The 14,924-nt window shown below is 40.5% G+C and overlaps 1 protein-coding gene across 1 annotated transcript in view; it reads right to left on the bottom strand.

The window, feature by feature from the left end:
- Positions 1-14,924, bottom strand: part of LOC122815721 (deleted in malignant brain tumors 1 protein-like) — a 787,040-nt gene that overhangs the window by 525,766 nt on the left and 246,350 nt on the right. The gene's annotated exons all lie outside the window — the stretch shown is intronic.

Raw genomic sequence — 14,924 nt, 5'->3', positions numbered from 1 at the left:
TGTAAAACCAATGTAGGAGACAGGGCAATTCACTAAAAATCGTAGTTTATATCACACTATACTGGAAATATTGGTTGTTATTTGTCAGTAATTATGAAAATATGTAATACGTTGATATATATTTAATACTTCAAAAATCAGTGATTTGCATGACATTAGGTAAAACCTTAGATGATATAGAAGAAAATGGTCTTTGATATTTTCACTGTAACACATTTTGAAAGATATCCAGAATTATTTGCATTGCTAATTATACAATTAAGCATATGTTTTCATAGTTCTGTAAATATTTCACTAAAGACACCCTTACAGAAACATTTCTTGTCATTATGTGAAAGCTTATGACTGGTTAAAAAAAAACAATATATGTCTAGGTTGTATAGTTTTCAAGATTTGAAAATTTGTTTATGAAAGATTAGAAAAAATATAAATTGAGATTTGGGTGCATTATAATATATTATACCACAACCCCCCCCATTAATATTCCAAAACGTGCATGCTGATTGGTCAGAGTGCATGTTGTAAATCGACTTATACTAATGGAAAAAGGTCCGGTCGCCCGGACTTTTTCCATTAGTATAAGTCTTTTTTAAAACACTGTCTCGCTATATTAAAGGAGCTTAACATATTGAGACAGGTTTAAAAAAAGCAACGGAGATCTTGCTTTCTCCGTTGCTTTTTTTTTTAACCTGTCTCGCTATGTTAAATGGGTTTAACATAGCAAGACAGCTTTAAAATAAGCAACGGAGATTCTCCGTTGCTTTTTTTAAAGCTGTCTCGCTATGTTAAACCCATTTAACATAGCAAAACAGTAAAAAGCAATGGAGATCTTGCTTTCTCTGTTGCTTTTTTCAAAACTGTCTCGCTATGTTAAATGGGTTTAACATAGCAAGACAGCTTTAAAATAAGCAACAGAGATTCTCTGTTGCTTTTTTTAAAGCTGTCTCGCTATGTTAAACCCATTTAACATAGCAAAACAGTAAAAAGCAATGGAGATCTTGCTTTCTCCGTTGCTTTTGCCCACAGCTCTGATGTACTGCATAGGCATACGCACGCGCAGTACATCAGAACTTCCGAAGAATACCAGACAGCTGTGGAAGGGCAGCAAGGAGGCATTATACAATGCCATTATTTAAGAAAAGTAATAATTTTTTTTCTTAAATAATGTCATTGTATAATAGCAATAACCCACTTCTGGGTGTAGGTAATGCTGGATTTACCCACGGTTGGCTTTGTTTGGCCACTCGGGTTTCGCCCCCGTGACCAAACCACGCCAACCGTGGGTAAATCCAGCATTACCCACACCCAGGAGTGGGTTATTGCTATAGTATTTATGGAAAAGACTAGGAATGCATTATCACTGATAACATTGTTATTTTACAGTTTTAATAACTTTTATTGTTAACAGAATACATATACAGTATTTGTTTATCCTAAGGATATTAAGTTTACATTTCAAATAATGCTCAGGAATGCAAGATGGGTGTAGGCTGCAGGAAATGTGACATTCCACACCACAAAGGTATTTCTGAGTTAATGACATCACATCAAGCTCTTAGCCATAATGGATTCAAATAACACATAACCCATATCTCTTCACAAAATGTATATAGTATTTAAACTGCAATAGACACCATCATCTACCCTCTTGCCCCGTGAACTGAATACCACTGAGCCTCCCTCTTCAAGGCTAAATGGTTCCTAATTATAGCTCAGTCAACTTTATTGCTTTCTAGCTTTGTCTTTAAACTAGAGGGTAACAGCTACTGTTCCTCCCTTACAGCTAAGCTGAAAATCAAGTCCTTGCTTTACTTCATTTGAACTCAGGATGACAGCATGCTTGCACACCTATGCACCATTTCTGCACTGCATTGCTAATACAAAAAGAGGGCCTCAGTAAAACTGTCCTTGCTAAAAGAAGCACATTGTTACCAGTTCGGACACATGCTTTTGTTCTGAATTAAATAATCCTACTGTCATAACGGCTGTATTGATGAGGGATACATTTATAATAAGAAATGCAATTTGACTGGCATTTGTGCAGCAGACACCACTCTCCTCTTGTAAATGCAGAAGTATATAAATCACACCTCATAGCTTGTTACAGTCCATAGTAGCAACATTTATCAGACTAATACATTTTATGTGTATATGTGAAGTGTTTGGTACACAGTTGTTTGCCTGGGATGTGACAAAAAAGTATCCTAAGACCAATATACCTACTTAAATACAAAATATAAATAAAATAAATAGCACATTTTACCACGTCCATATTGTTGCCAGTATTTATCCTAACGATATCCTGTTTGCAATACATTAGTTTTCCAAAATGTCCAAGCTAAGGCATCTTTCATATTCGTAACATTACCAATTTACTACACCCAACAATATTAATATAGTCCTGAATTAAATACCATGCAGCATCTCCTTATATATAAATCAACCACCCCTCCCACCCCCAGTGAATCTCATTCCAGGAACACATTTACTAAAGGGACTTGCCTATTTGTCTGCACAGCCTGTATTACTAAATATCTGTCCAGCATACATTTCCTCTGCAAAAAATGTTTTGTTTTTCCCAGTCTTAATTCCTGCTTCCCCATTCTTCTTTCCTGCATTCAGACTTCTATCTCATCTTGATTGTTGTCCAAGCCATGGATACTACTTCATTTTTCACCTTTCAATGAAGATTTCTGGAGCAACTAACAGCATCATCTTAAGGGTTCTGCTTCTGAACCCTTGTATAAACCAGTGAAATTGTTCTTTATTGATGTTAGATGTTCTTCCTCAAAAAAGTCATCATGCTTTAGCAATATGCTTCTAATAGTCATGTACATTAGGACATTAAAATGAGAAGATACGTTAGCATGTCCATTCTTTTCCACAAACCTCCTCCTAAACTTTACCACATAACATGCCCATTGTGGCCAGTCTGACAGATATACAAAACCAAATCATCCCATTAGGGTAGTCAGTTGTTAATCAGTACCTCAAAAATGTTAGTGGGCTGTGTTTTTCAGTGCTGTTATACAAGGTATTCATCAAGTTTTCAATTCACAGATGAACCTTAAGTGTAATAAGGTATGCTTGCAATGCATGTGTTATTGAGAGTTTCAGTAACAGGTAAAACATAAACACAGTTCACTTCATTTGGCATTAGAGGAAACTATTAAAAAATAAGAGTTTTCAATGTCTGCCAAAATGCATCTGAGAAATCTAAGAAAGAATTTACATTTTTTTATTAAAATTGATTTTAGTTCTTGTTAATCATGGACCGACCACTCCTTCATGAGGGACGGAACCAGAAAGCTAACCTAAAACCCAACAAGCATTGCTTTAGCAGCTCCTTTTTAGCTAGAGAATTTAACAATGTATGCAAAAACATAATACCCATCATGACAAGGGGCATTACTACATATAAGCACACATCGTATGAGCTGGAATTGTAAAATTACTTTATTTAAAGTGAAGTAACCAGTGAATGCAAGAATGTGCAATCATGACCAAGAAAGCAGATCTAGTGGAATTATTAGACTGTATGACTTGGCGGAAAGTGTAGAAGTAAATAATCCCTAAGATTCAATAAAAAGTTCAATGCTTGTGCTAATTGCCTAACATAGCTTTGTTGTCGTCTCACAGTAAAACACTGTCCGGTTTGATTTCAGTTAGAGCGTCTTCTGCGTGGAGACATGCGTGAATGGGTGTCCCTTCGTTGAAGGTTGTGCGTCAGGGCTGGCAACTTGGCACGTAAAAATCAACTGCCATTCATTAGCGGACCGGAGTTCCGCTGTGGCGACCCCTAACCGGGAAAAGCCGAAAGACACAGCAGCAGCTTTGTCAAGTACAGCAACAAAAATAAAGTTTGATTCAAAGAAAGGTATGACCATAGTCAGAAATATCTCATTATCAACTTATTGTCATATCTCTGAATTGAACCCTAGTGCTGTCAGACCTAACCACACTAGTATTCTCCCTAGTACTTGTGCATTGCACTAACAAATGTACTTTCCCTACATGAATCCACACACACACACACACACACACACACACACACACACACACACACACACACACACACACACACACACACACATCATTCCATTTCCACGTGATGTAATGTATGTTTTGGTGTTTGCTTGCTGATTATACCAGTTTGGGTTTTAGAAAGATTAAATGCTTTTCTTAAGATCTGCTTCGTGATAAATGTATGCTGCATAACTGTAAGATAAGGTAAGTGTTATTCAGCAGATGTTTTTACCAATAATAAGGTAAATAAAGCAAAATATGATAATCATCTTTATTTTTTCTGCCAAGATTAAAGAAAGTCTTTTGAAAAGGTACAGGGATAAATGGCTTGCTGATATTAATATACACACAGGTGTATGACATACATATGACATATTACACTTGCTGTCTAGTATATTAAATATAACAGAAATTAAGTATCCTGTCAGTAAGGACAACAAACAATAAAAAGCTAGTATCAATATGCTAGAATGAGTAGGTGGCCATACCTCCTATGCAAAGAAGGCACAGACTACAATATGAAATGCACCAACCTCCAAAGTCCTGTGTTAAATGCATGTATCGTTTTAACACCTTAAGCTACTGTATTCTCTGTACAATCCAGTATGTGCATTGAACAGCAGTACATTTTGACAAATAGTAAACAGTACTCAAAACAATATGCTAATTAAGCCCATGTTATCATTTAAATGAATTGCAGCATTCCCTACCTTAGACTTAATAACCTAGTTTGTCATCTTCATACCTTCCTTTATTGTGTTCTTGAGTACATGCAGTCATACGAGTCTTTGTTATTAGAGAATATTTTTGACGGTCACATGTAAAGCATACATATTTTTGTCCCAATAATGTGATTTATGGATGTGCCAAAATTATTATACTACAGAGTGTACAGTTTAAAGCACACTAATCAACAAGTTCATGCCGTCAGTAGCTAAGGTTTCAAATGAAACCAAAGTTTGTTACTTGCACTGTATGTTTCATTTGGAATTTCTCATTTGTATCCTACTGTAACCTACATGTGATGAAGAGGCCATCAGATGAATTAGAAGCCCAAAACCAAGACCTTCTTATTAGCAAGGGATCCTGTATTAAAGTAATGCCGTTTATATAGTAAGGACTACATAATCCACTATTATTACTGCCGCATAAGTAAAGAACTTACACAAGATCACCCATTACCAACAGTTCCAAAAACAGATGGGAGAAATTCTGATATAGTAGTCCATGGAAAAATGCCAAAAGTAGACTTGATCATTGGAATTGCTACACCTAGTGATTACAGTATCATACAAACAGAAAAGACACACAGTCATACAATATCAGGATTTGCAGGCAGAAACAAGAGCAATGTAGAAGAAAGATACATAGAAAGTTCCAATAATATTAGTAGGAGAAATGAGTCTAATAAAAAATAATCTATAGTTGTACTTAGATATGCTACTAATGTATGTGACTAAATATGAATTGCAGAAGGAGTCAGTTGTGGGTACATTGTAGGTGCTATAAAGTGCACTTTTGTCTAACATCAATGACTGAAACAATCTAATATCATGAACTTTAGTTATACCCTGACTTAGTACTGGGGCCATTTCCTGTGATAGTATGAGAAAAACCAACAGACTCAGCATAGTGGAATTGGCATTGCTTATAGCTAGAAACTGACAGTGATAATTTGCTATGGAGGATGTCGTTTAGGTGGGTAAGTTAGTGGTGGCCAGATGTAAAATCAAAGAGCCTCGCATCTTTGTCAGGTTGTTAGTTTGTGTCACCTCCAGTGTGTAGTTCCTTTCTATAAAGCATTAATGGTGATCTTTGATACCTCACCCCATGAGAAGGTATCTGTCAACAGTTTGGTCTCACTCTTGATGGAAGGTCACACAGCAAGCTGGGGAAAGAGACATGACAATTACAGGTTAAGACCAATATTTGAATAGGTAAGCTGACCTTACCCCTATTCAGATCTCTATCTGTCATGGGTCCTGGTATTCATACAGATAATGTGTAGATGATGTGGATGTATCCTGTGCACTGTTTATTTACACTGCTATAGGCTATCCTGAGTGACAAACATGGGTCAGGTGTTACATGACAGAACCACAGTATACATCCAGTTTTTTTGAATAGAACACATAAATGCCTAGTACATCAATTCACACCAAGCACTTCCATGCATCATGTAGCATGTCAGCATTACATAGCATTGTAGCGACAGGCAGCACAGTAAGGTATACCATACTCTACTGAGTAGCTACATGTAGCTCCTCAGTAAGGTATCTACTTACTAAGATGTATTGTAGCTTACTGAGCTGCCTGTCACTGCTGCACAGAGGCCTGCTATTACACATAGCAGTGATTCATAAAAGTGTTTCACTCCTTAGGCAAGACAACAAACTAGGGATTCACTAGTATAACATAGTAATAAGATGTGGTGCTGTGTAAGATCCCATTGGTGTGAACTCACATGCATCACTATATGCAGGTGTCACTAATTTACTTGTGACAGCAGGTTTGCCTGCACTGTAGAGAGGTCTGTTGCTGGTAAGAATTTTCCTAATTTTTCATCGTGCAAAAGAGGTATTTTTTGGGGGTGGGGAGTCTAATATGTTAGCTAAAACTGTATGCTGAACAACATGTCAGCAGGGAAGAGGACTGTTGTGGCTACTTTCTGGGACGTTGCCCCTTTAGTACCAGCCAGTATTCCAGTGCTGCTACTGGTGGGAGTTGTATTGGGAATGGAGGTGCTTTGCACATGTCTACACAATGGGGCAAAACTACATATAAAGTCTTCCTCCCTGTGTAAAACTCTTCAAGAATTGCTAAGGGCAGCCATTCTCAGCCGAGTATCCACAATTACGAAAAGGGCCCAGATTCATCATATTTCAGGACTTCTTTCGTTCTGGGTCTTTCAGTAAGTAATTCAAATCTCCTCGCTCTTTCCTTTGTCATGTCACTGACAGGAATAGTGAATTAAGGGGCACTTATGAGGCCTAATGCAGTATTACACTTCTCCATAATAATAATCCTTCTAATATAAAACATGAACTAAGACAAACATCTGCCAGACCATACAGGTAAATTATTGCATGCTATTTATTTACCTGATGGCATTTCTGAACTATGCACCATTTTGATGAGTTTTTAAAAGGAAAGTTACAAACTTGTAGTAGTCAAATTATTCTGGTGTGCAGAATCTTCTTATAAATATATGTGTTGGTTTACTTATGATGCATCCATCTTTAAATCATTAAAGTGATATAATCTATGCTAGCTGTAATTATTAGGTGATTATCACATTCATAGTTGGAAACTGTAAATATGACTATGGGCCAGAAATTAAAAGCTTTGTTGCAATTGTAATCTGACAGTGCCATCATGTGTAAGTGCTGGTTTACTTCCCATTCACTGCCCTTAGCAACTTTGATGAATAAATAGGTTCATTTTATTTGATGTCAAGCTTGTCACCAGCTGGCTTTCACAGTTGTTTGTTTTAATTACCTCTTGCTATTTTTTAATTCTTAATACACTTCATGATCAGTCTTGAAGGACTTCTATATGTCAGGAGAAGCTAATTCTATAATGCTAGAAAATGTTGAGCAATATATCTGTTTTCTATTATTTTTTGTGTTTTAAACACTTTTATTAAATCTTCACATTGTAAACAATGACATATGTGCACATATCTTAAGGAAAACAGATCATGATTACATTCGCCATTGCTTTCTTGCATTACACATTTATGTTTTGTTTTTAACAGTTATTATCCACTCTAATATTACATAAAATGTTCAGTTCTTGCCTTCCTTTAAACCTTACACTTCCACTAGAATATAATTCAGCAATTATCATTCCCACAAATTCAGTCTATTTCCATGAAATTTGCTTGTTCTCTTTTTGAAAGATCCCACCTCCAGTTCTTTTATCTCCTTTACAATATTTAGTATGGGTTACAAAACCAAGCTTTTAGAGTTAAACAGGAGCAGAGTGTTAAATGAAAGGAAAACTTTAGCTAGACTTTATTTCTCTTGAGTAGCAACTAATTTAATTGTGGACCGTATTGGTTAACTAGTTAACAGGAAGGTTATGTGTGATTTTATAATGTTAGTAGCTTCCTAGTTTCCTTGTCTGAAGAAGTCTGGCTATTCAGCCAGATGAAAAGTGTTTTACATTATTGTTTAGTGGATTGTGGATTTGCTTGTGTTTGTTCATTAAACTGTTCGTTGGCTCGTTCCTAGCAGCATTTTTTTTCTGAAGTTCAAATGAAGACAACTACTTCAGATCACATTTTACACAAGTTGCTAAATAAATCCCATTTATAGATTTACAAGTTGCAAAACATTGAATAACAAAATGTTTTTCAGTTACTGGATGCTTAAACTCATTACTTCTGTTAATATAGTTACAAAACTGGCAATCATAATATGGAACAGTTCCTTCAGTTGAATTATTACTAGAAAAAAATATATTAAAATCTGTAAAGCAAAGTTGCTGTCTCATTTTTTCTTTCTTTTTTATAAACAAAATCAGGCTGCTGTCCTTTAAATTCTTTAATAGTAGTAGATGAACACAAAACATACCAGTTTTGTTTAATTATATGTTTAACGTTACTAGTATTTGTGTAATATTTAATATGATATCTAAGCTTATAATCTTTAGGTTTTTCATAAGCTACCTGCTACTCAGAGAAATAAGATCTAGCTAAAATTTTCCTTTCATTTAATACTCTGCCCTTGTTCAACTGTAAAAGCTTGGTTTTGTAACCCATACTGAATATTGTAAAGGAGATAAAAGAACAGGAGGTGGGATCTTTCAAAGAGACAACAAACAAATTTCATGGAAATAGACTGAATTTGTGGGAATGATACCTGCTGAATTATATTCTAGTGGAGGACTAAGGTTTTCGTTTTTATGAGTTCATTTGATCTTCAACCTGTGGGTTCCGGATCCGTACTGGATCCGACTCGGATGCATATCCAGCATCTGATCCGAGCTCAAAACCCCTCCCCTTACCCATAATGCCCCTGTCTCCTTCCTCCCTTCAGATCTTATTTGCTGCCAGTAAAGCCCACATCATTGTCTGAGTTCTCTGCATACAAAATGTGGTAAGTGTTGCTTTCTTGGGGTTAAATCTCCTCTCTTTCTATCTAATAGTCCTCTCTACTTTCTACCTCCCCTCTGTGTGGTCATTGGTTTTAAAAAAAAAATCTGTCTCTCTTTCTTTCCTAGTGTGTGTGTTTGAGTGCTTATGAGTGTGCCTGGCCTGCTTTGGGGAAATGTCTGATACTCCCAAGCCAGGGTTCAGAAAGTGTACAGAATGTGGCCATAAGTTCTCCCCAGCTGATGGCCACACTCTATGTGTAGTGAGTCTGGGGGCAGCCCACCTTCAAACCTCCTGCTCTAGCTGTGCTAGGTTTAATCCCCAGGTACTGAAGGACAGGAAGGACAAATTAATGTTTAAGGGCCTTTCCCCCTCTTCGGGGACTCAAGTCTCTGTGCCCCCAGCTTCTGCTTCTTCCTCCTCACCAGCCATGGGGACTCAAACTACCTCTAAGAGGCCCAGGGATGGGGAAAAATCCTCTAAGAAGGATAGGCTGAGAAAGCGATTTCCAGATCACTTGGCTTCGACTGGCCCTCCACTTAAATCTAGGTCAGCTCTGAGACCGGAGTCTCCCCGGCTCCATTCTCCCCAGTTCTCCCTGGAGCCAGAGGAGCCCTGGATCAAGTCACCAATGCAGGCTTCTCCTCACTGCCCTACCAGGCCGGTGTCAGTCACCTCCTCCTCCCACTCCACCTGGAGCCTTAGTGAAGCGGAGATGGACAGGATGATGTGGAAATTCATCTGCACCCAGATTCAGATGGGAGTCTTGACTGCCCCCTCTTCCTCCAGAGTGGGGAGCAAGCAACACTTTTTCACCCCAATTACTCCTTTTCCGATCTGACCTTTGGTTTTGGAGTACTTGGATCTGAAGAGTCTCGGGGTCGGTGCTGATGATCTGACACCAACCCATCGGATCCAACACTGAGGCAGTGGCTCCCAGAGCTTGTCGGATCTGACCCCTTTGGATCTGACCTGCTCAAAGTCAGATCTGAGTGTGTCAGAGTGCAGCCTTCCTTTTGGTATCTCAGCGCTTGGAGGCTCGGCTCTGGCTCCCCCATTGGGTCAGAGGGTGATGGCTCCTATTGGCCTTTCTCAGGATGTCCATTCCCCTTCAGCTTTTGATGTGGTGGATAGGGTTCTCTCAATTTCATCGAGACCCTTGAACATCTCATCCTCAGACTTAGCCCTGACTCCCTCTGTTTTGGGTATGGCTCCAGCCATCCTGCCATCTCAGGGACAACCTGCCGCCATTTTGCCTCAGGACACTTCCACTTAGAAGCAGCAGGACATTGGCGAGTCCTCCTCAGAGATTCCCACTGAGGAGATCCCTAGCAAACACAAGTGCAAAAGAGGCACTTAGACTCCCCACCAGAGTCATTCACCAAAGTACTAATTTGGAAGAAGGAGAAGATTCCCCTCGGTCACCCCCTGAGGATGTCTCCTTCATAGACATCATGGAACTCCTTCACCTGCAGGGGGGGGTGGTCTGCCTAGAAACCTACCTCGGAAGAATCGGTGTTCCTCAAGGCATTTGGTGCAGGAATCTCTATTTCCTGGGTGTTTCCTCCCACAGAGCCTTTAGTGGACCTGATAACATCTCGGGTGTGGAAGGGACCAGACACAGTAGAGCCCATAGCCAAACACCCAGATAAAGTTTTGAGACCCCCTTCAGATAGGGCACACTGGAATAAGGGATCCCTGGTTGATGGTGTGGTGATGGTAGCTGCCACTAGGAAAGAGCTTGCTCAGGAGAGCTCTACTTTTCATCCTCCGGACCAAGAGTCAAGAGCGATGGACCATTTCGGGAAGCGGATGTACACTTCAGCAACTTTTTCCATAAGAGTGCTGAATTACATGGACCATGTGATTCGGCTGCAGTGAGACCTAGTGAAGGAGATCGCTGAGTCAACCCCTGAGTCCATGTTGCTGGAGGACAAGCAGAAGATTTCCACTTGTATGGCCACTCTAAAGTCAGTTGCGAACACTTCTATGTATCTCCTCTCCCATGCTACAGAGGGAGCCAATAGAGCAGATGGTACAGGCGTTGCCATCAGGCAACATGCCTGGCTCCAGCTCTGTCAGTTCTTGGAACTTTTTAAGATGTCATTCACCAATGCCCCATACTATAATTCCTCCCTGTTTGGAAAGTTGGTACTTGAGACCTTAGTTCAGAATGAGAAGGACAGGAAGACTCTGTCTGCCATTGGAATCCACTTCTTCACCCCTCAGTGATCCTTTTCTAGGAATCAGTGAGGGACCAAGAAGATGTGGTTCCAGAAATCTTAGACTTTTCCCTGAGACACTCATGACTCACCTTCCCCCAGAGACAGAGCGAGATAGGATAGATATCACCCTAGAGGCAGGTCTGAGAAATTACAGGTTTTGAGAACCTTTCTTGGACAGACCCATGCAGCAGTCCTGATGGGCTGCCCCACTGCTCATCTCTGAAGGCAGTCGGGGGCCGGTTTTCACTACATCTAATGGAGTGGGAGTCCATCACAATAGATCATTAGGTGTTGCAGATTATATCCTCGGCTATTCAATTCCATTCCTCAAGCCACCTCTACCACAGAAACACCTTCCAGACATTCCACCCATGTGTAGGGAGGATGCAACCCTGGAAATAGCAAAGTTGCTAAGAAAGCGAGTCATCCAACCTATCCCCCTTGACCACTCTGGATCAGGCATTTATTCCAGGCTATTTTTGGTGCCAAAGAAAATGGGGGACTTAAGACCCATTTTGGATCTATCCACCTTGAACCTGTCATTGGCCAAGGTGAATTCCAGATGGTGACACTTCAATCTATCCTGCCCTTTCTGCAGGAGAATGAATGGATGTGCTCAATTGACTTCCAGGATGCCTACTATCATATCAAGATGGACAGGCAATCTCAGAGCTTTCTCTGCTCCTGGCTAGGAGCCAATCATTATCAGTTCAGAGTGCTCCCCTATGGTCTCACCACAGCCCCCAGGGTATTCATCAAAGTGATGACAGTAGTAATGGCTCACCTAAGACACCAGGGGAATCAAGTTCTCCCCTACTTGGGCGATTGGCTCCTCATTGCTCCTACCAGACATCAACTTTGTCAAGCAAGGGATTCCTTTCTTATACCAGCCCAAAGGTTAGCCATCAACATCAATCTCAGCAAATCATCTCTGGCCCCAGTTCAGACCTTAGACTTCATTGGGGCTCAGTTAGACAAAATTCAGGCAAGAGTTGTCCTTACTCCAGACAGGATACACAGTCTGAAGCTACATGTTCTTTATATTCTTCAAACTCACTCTCCAACAGCAGAAGTAGTACTAATGGCATTGGGGTCCATGGTGGCCATGATCAATCTTTTACCCTTGCCATGTCTTCACATATGGATCCTTCAGTGGGCCCTTTCTGTACAATGGTCCCTGTTAGATTTCCCATTGTCTAAACTTGTTCGAATCTCTCGAGTGTGCAGGACTCTTTTCAGTGGTGGATTCATTCCCTGGACCTGGTCCGGGAATGTCCTTTTCACCCACCATTCCCCAAGACCACAGTGATGATGGATGCCTCTCAGCTGGGGTGGGGGGGACATTGCTTGGGAAGGGTAGTTCAAGGCACATGGTCCCCATATGAGACCAGTTTGTATATCAACATCCTGGAGATGAAGGCAGTGCTTTTCACATTGCATGATCTCCATGCCCATCTTCCCTCAGGAACAATTGCTATCTAGACAGACAATATGTCATTGGTCTGGTGCATCAACAAACAGGGGGAAACCAGATCTTACCCCCTTTGTTGAAAAGCGATGAGAGTGTGGAACTGAGTGATATCCACAGGCCATTTTCTGGTGGCAATGCACATTCATGGATGATCCAACATTTTAGCAGACAGGGTCAGCAGATCAATCCTGATGCCTTATGAGTGGTCTCTGAATCCTTCAGTAGTGGAACAGATCTTTCAAAAGTGGGGTCAGCCTAGCTGCCATCTATTCACCTCGCCTTCCAACGTGAAATGCAGTGAGTTCTTTGCTCTGAATCTCCCTCAGGGGGAAGCCCCCAGCGACACTCTAATTTATGCTTGGCCTCTCAGTTTTCTGTATGCTTATCCTCCTCTACCCTTGATACCAAAATTTCTTCAGAAAGCTCGCAGGATGGGGAGCTTTGTGATCCTCATTTTTCTATATGGGTTTTGCAGAGTGCATTGGATCTCTTTACTGCTACAGTTTCCATGGTATTGGAATTCTTATCAGGGATTTTTCAATAAGGCACCAGCTTGTCTACAGTCAAAGTTCAACTGGCTGCAATTTCTAATTTTCATGTGGGGGGAAATATGACTTCCTTGGCATCTTCAAAGCTTTGCAAGGCTTTCCTTAAAGGTACTTTTCCTCTGAGACCCCTGGTGAAGGATCCTACGCCACCGTGGGATCTTACATTAGTGCTTCAGGCTTTAGTTTCACCCCCCTTCAAATCTGCAGCTTTGATAGATCTGCAATTTTTGTCCTGGAAGACTGCATTGTCAGTTGCTATTACTTCTGCCAGGAGAGAGTAAGAACTTCAAGCCCTATTGGTCAAACTCCCCTATATGATTTTTCATAAGGACAGGGTATCCTTGTACACTAATCCATCTTTTCTTCCCAAAGTAGCTTCAGAAGCCAACATTAATCAGATGATCAATCTCCCCATCTTTTTTCCAAATTTTCAAAAATAGGGAGAATATAAATTGCATTTGTTGGATGTACACAGACAGTTACATTTCTATTTACACAGGACAAAGGCATTTTGTAAATCTGATCAACTTTTCGTTTCTTATTCCAAACTCTTTTAGGGAAACCAATCTCCAAAGTTACTATTGCCAATTGGATTTCCTAATGTATCATTTGGGTGTATACTGTCAGGGGGATTTCCACGCCAGGTCAGGTGAAAACACATTCTACCAGATCTATGGCCACTTCTGTGGCTTTTTGGTCCAGCGTTTCGTTGGATGATATTTGTTATGCAGATACTTGGTCCTCATCTCCTACCTTCTTTTCACATTATAAGTTGGACATCGTATCCAGGAACAGGGCATCCTTTGGCTCTGCTGTGCTCTGGAATATCCTTCCATGAGCGCCTCCTAGGTGTTTAGTAGCTGGGGACTCTGTCCCACAGGTTGAAGATCAAATGAAGACAACTACTTCAGATAAAGAAGTTATGTACTCATCATAACTTTCCATCTGAGCAGTTGTTCTTTATTTGCTTTCAACCATCCTCCCCTCCTTCCCCTGACCTTATCTGAACTGTTTGTTGGCTAGAGATGTATAGTAGGTGGACACCTCTGTGGTGCACTTTTTTCCTTCTCTTTGTCAGGAATTTTTTTTTCTGGTAGTGACAAGGTACTGTTGGATCCTTGGCTGGGGTGCCTTCTGTGCGGAGTCTGCATGTCCTCCCGGTGGTCGCGTGGGTTTCCTCTGGGTGCTCCGGTTTCCTCCTACATCTCAAAGACATGCTGTAGGTGGATTGGACACTCTAAATTGGCTGTAGGTGCGAGTGTGTGTGTGTGTGTGTGTGTGTGTGTGTGTGTGTGTGTGTGTGTGTGTGTGTGTGTGTATGCCATCTGTGGAAGGTTGGGCACCGAGCTGGCAACTCGGCACTGTAAAGACTCCACTGCCAATCATGAGTGGACAGGTGATCCGCTGTGGCGACCCCTAACCGGAAAAAGAAAGAAGAAGAAGAAGAAGAAGTGACAAGGTACTGTTGGGTCGGGTGTGAGTAATGGATTGGGCAGCAAACTTGATCTGAAGGGAGGCAGGAGACAGGGGCATTGTGGGTAAAGGGAAAAGCTATG

The sequence above is a fragment of the Protopterus annectens genome, chromosome 1.part1, assembly GCF_019279795.1.
Source record: "Protopterus annectens isolate FY-2018-M chromosome 1.part1, PAN1.0, whole genome shotgun sequence".
In the NCBI taxonomy this organism is placed as follows: domain Eukaryota; kingdom Metazoa; phylum Chordata; order Ceratodontiformes; family Protopteridae; genus Protopterus; species Protopterus annectens.
Note: the sequence above shows the minus strand (reverse complement) of the source record. Positions and strands in the feature narration are given on the sequence as shown.